General features: G+C 46.9%; 2 protein-coding genes across 5 annotated transcripts in view; one reads left to right on the top strand and one right to left on the bottom strand.

Annotated features, from left to right (window-relative positions):
• Nucleotides 1-4,456, bottom strand: part of LOC109292432 (oxidative stress-responsive serine-rich protein 1-like) — a 19,314-nt gene extending 14,858 nt beyond the window's left edge. Inside the window, exon 1 of one of the 2 annotated variants that reach the window (XM_019509843.1) lies at nucleotides 4,379-4,456. The gene's annotated coding sequence lies outside the window, so the exon portion shown is untranslated. Of the gene's footprint in view, nucleotides 1-2,872; nucleotides 3,086-4,378 lie in introns of those variants that run through there. The other variant, XM_019509842.1, reaches the window with a different exon arrangement.
• Nucleotides 4,457-4,508: 52 nt separating this feature from the next.
• LOC109292433 (oxidative stress-responsive serine-rich protein 1-like) overlaps nucleotides 4,509-10,207 on the top strand; it is a 10,122-nt gene continuing 4,423 nt past the window's right edge. Inside the window, exon 1 of one of the 3 annotated variants that reach the window (XM_019509847.1) lies at nucleotides 4,509-4,590. The gene's annotated coding sequence lies outside the window, so the exon portion shown is untranslated. Of the gene's footprint in view, nucleotides 4,591-7,666; nucleotides 7,688-10,207 lie in introns of those variants that run through there. The other 2 variants (XM_019509844.1, XM_019509845.1) reach the window with 2 other exon arrangements.

The raw sequence follows: 10,207 nt of genomic DNA, 5'->3' as shown, positions 1-10,207 counted from the left end.
ATGGGGGAGGGAAGGGGAATGGGGGGGCAGATCCACACCCCCCACGATGAGGGAGGGGGCAGGGGCAGGCACTGCTTAGGTGGGGCAAGGGGTCCAGAGCCACAGCTCGTGGGGGGCAGGGGAGGAGAGAAGAGGAGGTAGCTTCCACTACTGCTTGCACCCCAGGAGGACATGGTGGGGCACCTGCCCCCCGGATCTGCATGAGGCAGGGCAGGTGGGCTGCATCCAGGCTCTTCTCAGTGGGGACTGGGCTTGGAGCGGGCACCAGTGACCTTGGGAGGATGCTGCATCCACCCCAAACTTCACCACCACTCTGCTCTCAGTGCCACTGTCGCCAGCCACCCAGCACAGCCCCAGATGGAGAAGGGGCGTTGAGCCAGGGCTGCAGCTGGCAGTGGGTATGCTGGGAGCAGAATGGTGGGAAAATATGGGGTGGATCCAGCATCCTCCCACCACCACCGGCACCCGCTCCAAGCCAAGCCCCCGCCGAGAAGAGCCCTGTGCAGCCCTGGCCCCAGCCCACCCTGCCCCACACAGATCTGGGCACCCCCTCCCCCATGCCCTCCCGGGGTGCAAGCAGCAGCAGGAGCTTCCTCCCCTTCCCCACAAACCGCGGCTCTGCTCCCCACCCTGCCACCCTGTCCCTCACCATGGGGGGCATTGATTGCCCCCCCATGCCCCTTTCCCTCCCCTTCCACCACACCAGACTTACCAGCTGGAAGCAGGTACATCAGAAATGGGATCGGTATCGGCTGATATGCCTCCTTAAATATTGGGCATTGGTATCAACCCCAAAAATCTCTATTGGTGCACCCCTAGAAAATTATTAAGAACTACAAAAGCAAAAGAGCTTCTCACTCCCTGTTCTCTTCCATCCATGAATAAAAATCACATGGGAGAGTATAACAGTGGGGAAAATTCAGAGGATATGAAGCCACTGTCATGCGCATCTTGACTGGCATTTTAAAAATCCTGCTAAGCAGCTACCTTCACCTCTAGGAGCCTAGGTATCTTTAACAATCTGGGGAACGGTAACCTGAAGCTAACTGGGTGCATCTACATGTGCTATTAATGCTATATAAAGGTTTAATGCACAGTAAAATACTACATAATAAGACTTTCCTGAGAGCAAATCTGCTTTCCTGAGAGCAAAGCCTGGTACAGAGCTGCTTACTCTGCAGCAGCCAGGGGGAGCTCCAGGCTCCCCTAGGATGCTAGCCCATGGGCTGGCAAAGAGCATGGGGTCACACCCCATGCACATGGGGCCAGGAAAGCTGTCAGCTGCAGAAGCAGCTGTCTTGTTGCCCCATACACATCAGGAAGGATCCTGATGTGCAGGGGCCCAGGAGACTGTTACTGTTGCAGAGCTCTCCAGCCCCCTACACATGACTACAAGCCCAGTGCCCAGCAGGGCTTCCCCATGCAGCTGGGGGCTGGCCAGGAACTGTCCCTTATGGGGCAGCTCCCAGATAGCTCCAGGCTGCGCAGGGATTTTCCCACATAGCCCAGAGCTGGCTGGGAGCTGCCCACAGCAGCAGGACAGTTCCTGGCCAGCCACAGGCTGTATGGGGAAACCCCCGCACAGCCTAAAGCTGGGGGAGGAGGTATGCAGAGAGCTACCCCATCCCAGCCCTAGTGCTGGGGCTGACCAGGAGCAAATTTGCAGTAGCTAACTGTACAATAGACTAATTTACTGCATAGTAAATGGACTGCATGTGTAGATGGTGACTCTTTAGTAGATTAGTCTGTTGTGCAGTAAAGCACCTCATATAGACATACCCTCTGTCATTTTACTGACTAATTTACCCTTTATTTGCCTAGTACATCAATTCACTTTAAATAAAAATAAGTTAACAAGATTCCCCCTTACATATGCAACTTTTTATTTAATACAAATTTTAAAACTGTTTCTATACATTTTAATTAAATTCCAATTTCCATCCAAATGCCTCTTGACATACTAAGCAAAAAAAAAAGTTTAGCAATTGAGGGATGCATCACTCACTATTTTCTAATACAATAATATACAAAACCTGGGAGCCTACCTAAATATTTTTCAAGCTATTTAAGCATTTAAATAAACATATATGGAAACAATGTATCCTTCTTGGCAAAAAAAGAAACACCAAATTTTGTTTAGTTTAAAAACATTTGGTTTGATGACTGCCAAGAAAATGAAACCCTCCTTCAGAAACTAAGTAGCACAAATGCAGAACTAGATTACAATAAACTATTCATGGTTTCTTGTTTGCTGACTTAAGTCATAATTAAAATGTACTTTGGTTGTCACTAGCCCTACTTGGACATTAACCTTCACAAACTCCCAGTCTTTTTAATCACGTTTACTGCCCCTTTAACTTCTGCCAATTCATCAGTACTACTTGTAAGTGGTTGCAAAAACTGAATCCACAATAGTTCTACTAATTTAAACAAACTTTAATATTTAATATTTAGTGTTTAAACTGAAGTTTTCTTGGCTGACAAAAAGTACTCGTACGCAAGGGTGATTACATTTATAGTCTTTTAAATCTAAGACCTCCATATATTCATATGCATACACACAGCTGTCCTAACACCCAAGTCCCTACTATGGTGCTGCTTTTCGGCTAGGATGAATTAAACTCTGCATGATTACAAAGTCACTAGGAGGATAGATACTGAACACCTATTATCCTGAAGGCTCAGTAATAAGCAGTATTAACTCTAATTCAACAGTATCCATTAATTTAATTGCAAATATGTTAATTGAAGTAATTCCAAGTCATTTATATCCTTGAAAAGGCAGCAGGTTTCAGTAAGAGAGACTTCTAACAAATGAGGAGACATTTACAAAACCAAAAATGAAAACAAAAAACAAGATATATTCTGCTACCTAATAGTCACTTCTACATGGCCTCCCACATCTCTCAGCTGATGCTTCTGCTACTTGCTCTAGGATGATTTCACATTCAAGCAGCCAGATGGGAGTCATGATGACACACAGGGAAGGGTGTGCGTGTCATAATGTATTTGATGCATGTTTTATGTTACTGAGTCAGGCAGCAAGTAAATGTAAGAGAAACTGATAAAAGACTGGTCACTGCAGTATTTATCTGAGTAGACAAGCAGGAAAAAAATGAAACAGCCTGGTTTACAATATTCTCTTACTCGGATGCTGGTAAGACTTGGATTTATTATTCATGCAAATTTAGTACATGGTGGCACCACCTCACCAAAATTATTCTTTTTTGACACAAACAAAAAGTGTTAATGATACTGTGCACTTCCTTGAACCTGAAGCTCTGTCCATGAGTGTCACGGAAGCCTTGACCTCAACAAGGAAATAGATGATTTTTTTTTGAAGATATCTTAAACAACACAGCTCCCACATGTAGGGCCATGCTGTGTAGTTCAAGATCTCTCAGGGGAAAGCTTTTAATCTCAATTCCAAGGGGGACGGCTTTTAATGCCGTGACACTTTCGGATCAAGTGGACCATTTATACAGGATCCAGTCACACTGACGCTATTCACTGGCACAGGTAGGACTACGCAGAGGGACATTACCCAGTGAATTCATTCATATGCATTTTACAATGAATTCACCTTATCAAAGTCCTTCCAGGACCAAACTAGTACAGAAGGGAAACAAGGAGTTATTATTTGCTAATCTCTCACAAGATAAGAACTAGGGGTCAAAAGTAAAACTAGCAGACGGTCAGTTTAAAACTAACACAAGGAGATTCTCTCTCACCGGTGGGTCAGTAATGTGGGGAACTTGCTGCCAACACAGGCTGAGCAGCGTCAAAAAGGGGCCGAACACTTTTGGAGGAAAGGGGCAGCAGTAGCCACCGAGCAGAGAAGCAAGAGGCAAAGCCTCCGAGCACATCCCTCCTCAACCAGCAGTTCCCAAACTCTGACAGACTACGCATCACCAATTTAAAATGATGCAACCTTACATTTTTGTCATATAAAGTCATTATAATAAATTTTTAAAAAATTTGTTAACACGGACCACAGATTGGGAACCGCTATCCTACACACCTTACACACCGGAGGCTGCAAGGGGGAGAGGATCAGTGGGGGAGACCCAGGCGGCTCTCGCAGCCCCGCGACGCAAGGGACAGGGTGAGACCCAGTCAGCGACAATTCCCACCGAGCAGAGAAGGACCCTGGGACTAACTGGGGCCTTTGTCCCCGCCGCCCGGCCTCGCGGGCCCCCCGCTGCGATTCGCAGGGGCCGGGGCCTGTCGCCACACCACCCCCGCCCGGGCCCAGAAGCCGCCGCCACTGAGAAGCAGGCGGAGGGAAGAGAGGCGAGGCGAGGCGAGGCCGGCCCCAGCCCCAGCCCGGGCGCTTCCCCTCGGTCCCGGCTCAGCACCACCCCAACACCACACTCACCGCGCTCGGCCTGGCCCCACGGCCGCCGCCGCCCCCGTTGTGAGGAAGCCCCGCCCCCGCGGGCAGGAAGCGACGGCAGCCGGGTCGGCCCGCTCCGTAGGTCTCAGGCGCAGCGCGGGCGGGGCGGGTACAACAGGACGCTCCGTTCCCCGCGCGTTGCGCGTCATTTCCTGTTATTCGGAGCCCTCGGATGGCAAGGCCGAGAGCGGGCGGTGAGTGACGCAGCGGGGCCGGGCCGGGCCTCCCGCCGGGAGAAGGGGGTGGGGGTCGGGGCACAGGGGTCGTTGCAGAAAGTCACTGAGGAGTCAGAGACTCGGGACCCCGGCGGGAGGGTCCGGAGTTCTCCTGGTCCGTCCCCCGGCGTGGAGCAGCCCCAGCCCCGCTGCCTGCTCCGAAAAGCCTCGGAGGACGGAGACCCCGCTCCCGTCCTGCCCGGGTAGCCTCGCCACCCTCCTGCCGAGAGAGTCTTTCCTAATATCTAACCTGAACTTCCCTGGCTGCAGCTTGAGCCCGTTGCTTCTTGTTCTGTCGCCTGCCACCACGGAGAACAGTCCAGCTCCATACACTTTGCAACCCCGTGAAGGCTGCTATTCAGTCCCTGCTCACTCTTCTCTTCTGCAGACTAAATAAGCCTGGTTCCCTGGGCCTCTCCTCACAAGCCGCATCCCCCAGGCGTCTAACCATTTTCATTGCGCTCTGCTGGACTCTCCCCAGTTTGTCCACATCGTTTCTGCAGTGGGGGGCCCAAAGATGTGGCTTCACCAGTGCTGAATCACATCCATTGATCTGCTGGTAACGCTCCTGCCAATGCAGCCCAGGATGCTGTTAGCTGTTTTTGCAACAAGGGCGCTGTTGGCTGGTATCCATCTTACTGGCCACTGTCACCCCCACGTCCTTATCTGCAGAGCTGCTGTTTAGCCAGTCAGCCACCAGTGTTTTATCATCGACCCTCACCAGACAAAAACAAGAGGTCACAACGTGAACCTAGTCAGTCATCGGTTTAAAATTACCACCAGGAAGTTCTTCATTCAGCGTGTCATGAACATGTGGGACTCATTGCCACCAGATGTGGTATAAGCTGACAGTTTAGCCAGCATCAAAAAGGGATCACACATGTTCTTGGTGGAAGGGGGCATCAGTAGCTATTGAGCAGGGAGCGCAAGGTAGAGGCTCCAAGTGACAGCTTCCGAGACCTCAAATGCTGGAGGCTGCAAGTGAGAGAGGAACAGTGGGAAAGACCCTGGCCAGACCCAGCTCTGTCTCCCTTTCAGCACCTGCTCTCTGCCACTGTGACACGCAGGCCTTTTGATGTGCCATTCCTGAACATGGGCTAATGCCCACCAAGTAGAGCTATAAGTAGAGCCCCTTACTAAGGGCAACCACTAAGGGCACACAAGTGACTGTTTGACACAGGCCATTTGATATGCTGTTCACTAGCTATTAGCTCCCCTTAATAAGGGGGGAGCACTAAGAGCACATCAGTGACTGTGACACGAGACTGGGCAAGATGGACCTATGGTCTGACCCCGTCAATGGCAATTTTATGTTCTTAAATGCTGTCCTGGAGTAATGGGTCCTCAGGCACTATTGAGAACCATCTAGGCATGCAGGTAGTTCTTGTGTTGTAGATCCTGTCCTTAGTGCCATTAATAACAAACTTTCTATGCATCTCTTGCATCTTGCAAACAGATTTGTTAAGGCTGAGCGTAGTACTGTCAGGGACCTCTGAACCAAAATAGTAATTCTCTCCAAGTTGTATATAGGATTAAATAGCGAGTGGGGCTGGAAGGGACCTCCATAGGTCACATCTAGTCCAGTCTCTTGCTTGAGGACCTATCTAAGTCACTCCATTCAAATCCATCATCAAAACTCTTTGTAAAACTACCATCTGCCCTGACACAGCATAAGACATCACGCCCGAACTTGCCACAGGGAAAGCAGGGGGACTGCGGCATCCGACATCCTGCTGCTGTAAATGGATGTTGATGTGCACTTAAGAAATCCCAGGTGGTGGGTCCCGGTCTGACCTTGTGGTAGCAAGGAGAGGGAAGCAACCTCCCCCTCCCCCAAGTCTGTACCATTCTAACCATGGGATAAAATTCCTTCCTGGCCTTAAATATGGTGTCGATCTCACCCTGAGCAATGGGGCAAGACCTTCTAGCCAGGAATCTCCAGCTTTAAATCCCAGCGGGATCATTGGCACACCCCAGTCAAATTCCCCAGCCTTGGCTGCAGCCAACACCCAATGCCCCTGAGAGACACATAAAAAGACCCTATTGCATGTAGCAGAAAGGGCAGCAAGGGTGGAGAGGTGGGATTATTTAGCATATATACACAAAAGTTAAAAGCTAAAGCTTTTTCTTCTGTTTGGGAGCACTTTGTTTGAAGGCTTGAATAGGGTGTCCTATTAAATTAGTACACTATAGTTCTGGAGTGGATAGAAGCTTATTTAACCTTGCCATTGGATAAAAATAGGGTAGTGTTCTCTTCCCTTTTTAAATACAGCATTATTTTATGGAGATAAGTGTTCCCTTAATTTGGCCAATCACTTTCATTGTTTAAAAATAACCTGTGTTGGAAACAACACGCAGCATGGCAGGCTTATTTCTGTTTGGGTTTGTCCGGTTCAGAAACTGCCTTTTTTTCTTGTTCCTGTTGCTGGTTGAAACTGAATCGTTCTCGAGACAACTGAAGGGTCTGGTAGTGGGTAGATAGTGGGTAGATTTTCATATCCAGGCCAACTGTTATAGTTTAGCAGTGACTGAGCACATATCCTTCTGGGCATTTGTTTGCCTGTAAGTACTTTACTGACTGTGGTCTTATGGTCTTGTCTGGTTGTATCCTGTCTAAAGAAGGATAAGTTGCAGAAGCAGTGCAACTCCCTTAACTATTTCATCGTCTACAGTGCCTCTGCACTGACCCTGGGGGCACCTTGTTCTGCTTCTCAAGCTGCTCCCCCACTATGTGCATCACATTCCCAAAATGAGACAATTCAACTATAATAGAACGGCTTTGAGCTCTAAATCAGGGTTGTCAAATCCATGTCCTTGGGTCCAAATACAGCCTGTGGGACTGTTTAGTCTGCAGAATTTGGGGTCCCTGGATCCTAGTAGACACGGCCATCAGTGGCATCTCCCCTGGACCTGTACTGCCATCCAAACGCAGCTCAGCATTACTGCATGGCCCTGGACCTGCACTGCTGTGCAAATGTGGCTCTGCGTTGCTGCCTGCATGTGACCCCACTGCAGTTGCTACTGGTCCTGCAGATCCAGCCCAGGAGGCACCCCTGCAGCCTGAACCTGGTCCAGGGTGAGTTGACACCCCTGCTAAATCATTCCACTTAGGTGGAGTACAACCCTGCGCCTGAAATTTGCCTTGCTTAGTGTGATTTTAGCATACTTCTGAGCAAAGGGTGTACATGCTGTTTTTTAGGTTTTGTTTCTTGTGTTGTATGTCAGGCTAGAATGAAAGATTTTTTAGATAAATGCATAATATATTCAAGCTGATGGGGCTTGCTGATATTCCTCCTTGAGCATTAAACTAGCTCAGTGGTTCTCAACCTTGTTAGACTCAAAGAACCCCTTGTTAGACTTGAGAAACTCCTCCATAACTTTTAGATATTGAACACAGCACCCTATTTAAAAAATGAATGCATTTATTACAGTGCTTGCCTCTTTGCAGAAGGGTCAGGCAGTGGGGGCAGGAGAGCAGTCAGTCAGGGAAAGCCTGAGCCTGCTCCTATCTGCTTATTACCTCACTTATCTCCTTACATTCCCTGTGACACCCAGTTGAAAATCACTGAACTAGCTTAAGCAATCTCTGAACCATCAGCAGTTATCTTTGAGAGGAAGATAGGGAGTTCCCTGAAGAGTGGAGCAGGACAGACCTATTACCTGTCTGTAAAAAGAGGGGAAAAGGAGGAGCTGGGGAGTTACAGACCAGTCAGCCTGACTTTAATATCCGGAAAGATTCTGGAACGAATTACTTATCGATCAGTTTGCAGACATCTAGAGGATAAGATAATGAAAACAGCCAACATTGATTTTTTTTCAAGAACAAATTATCAAGCCAATCTAATGTTCTTTGACAAGAGAACTGGCTTGGTAAGAGAAAAGAGATATCTTGATTTCTAGTAAGGCTTTTGACGTTCTTCCACACGATCTTTTAAGTACACTGGAGAAATACAGTTTAGATGAAATTGTGAAAGGTGGGTCACAGCTGAATATCTACTCAAGTAATTATCAATGGTTCATTGTCAAATCGGAAGGATATTTGAAGTAGGGTCCTGTAGAAGCCTATTGTGGGCACGTTAAATATTTTTGTTAATTACTTGGATGATAGAGTACAATGTGAACTTATAAAATATGGATAATATCAAGTGCCTGAGGGTTGAATGCACTTGGAAGAAAGGATTGGAATTCAAAATTGGAAGCTTGATCTGAAATCTCTAAGTCAAAGTTCAGTAAAAAGAATTTCAAAATATTGCACATAGAGAAGAGAAATCAAATGTGCAAATATAAAATAAGGAATGACTTCTGAGGTAGTACTGAAAAAACAGATGGGGGAGCATAGAGGACCACAAACAGAACGAGTCAACAATATGATTATATTGTAAAAAAGGTAAATATTCTGGGATATTAACAAGAATGTTTTATAGCTGGGGAGGCCTTCCCTGGAGTACAGAGGTTAAAATGACAGTACAGCAAAGTAGCAAAGGGCAAAGAAAGCACTTCAAAGACACCCTGAAGGCAAACGTGAAAAGGTGTAACTCTGACAACAACACTTGGGACACCCTTGCTCAGGACAGCAAAAATGGAGGAAGGCTCTTTGGGAAGGATTTCAACACTTCAAAACAGCTCGTCAACAGGCAGAAGAGGAAAAGAACAGGTGAAAAGAACATCAGAACATCCAACGCAGCAACGCAGTGCCCATCCCTCCTGGAAACATCTGTCTTCACTGCAACAAGACATGTGGATCTAGAATTAGGCTGTGGAGCCACCTGCAGTCTCACTATTAAGATCCTTGGAAGACAATCTTACTCGTTTGTGAGTGATCACCCATCATCATGGCTTTAAGAAGGAGAGTCAGAAGGGACAGCAGTGATAAGAGCTTTAGAAAACATGAACTCTGAGAAAAGAATTGGGTTTGTGTGTTCTAGAAAAAAGTTACTTATAAATAAGATAGCAGTCAGTTGTTTTTTATGTATGTTATGGGTAGAAAAAGAAACCAGTTTAATTTTCAGAAAACAAAGGTTTAAAGTTAGGTATTAGGAAAAGCTCTCTAAATGTAAGGAAAAATAAGGGAATAGTCTACTTGGAGAGGTTATGGGATCTTTTTAATTAGTTTAACCAAATCAGTCAGGGATGGCCTAGGTATGCCCATCCTGCTTCAGAACAGGGTGGTAGAACAAGATCACCTCTTGATGCCTCTTCCAATCCTACATTTCTATGGTTAGTTTCTCTTTTCCTTATTGATACAACTTTTTTAATTCCACAGCATATGTTGTTGCAACAGGAATTTGCTTGATTAGGCTTATCTACTGCACTGTTAAGTACCTACATGAAAATCGAAATGCCAGAGTTACTGTTTTATAAACTGATACTTTTTGCCAAAATCTTACGCTATGTGTCTAGTGAATTGTAAATTGTTAAATTGTAAATTTTGGGAGGCAGGGACTTCATCTTCTGTGTTGTGAACAAATGCTGAGTTTGCCGTTTATGCAGAATAAGTGCTAATGCAGTTTTTTTAACCTGAAGGATGAGAGATTGATCCCATATAGTATCTTTCAGTTGTGTGGAGTTCTTTTCAGAAACAAGTCTTCTGTTCTTG

Source organism: Gavialis gangeticus, unplaced genomic scaffold (genome assembly GCF_001723915.1).
Source record: "Gavialis gangeticus isolate Ggan-Ray unplaced genomic scaffold, GavGan_comp1, whole genome shotgun sequence".
In the NCBI taxonomy this organism is placed as follows: Eukaryota; Metazoa; Chordata; order Crocodylia; family Gavialidae; genus Gavialis; species Gavialis gangeticus.
The sequence above is the reverse complement of the archived record's forward strand: the minus strand, read 5'-3'. Positions and strand labels throughout refer to the sequence as shown.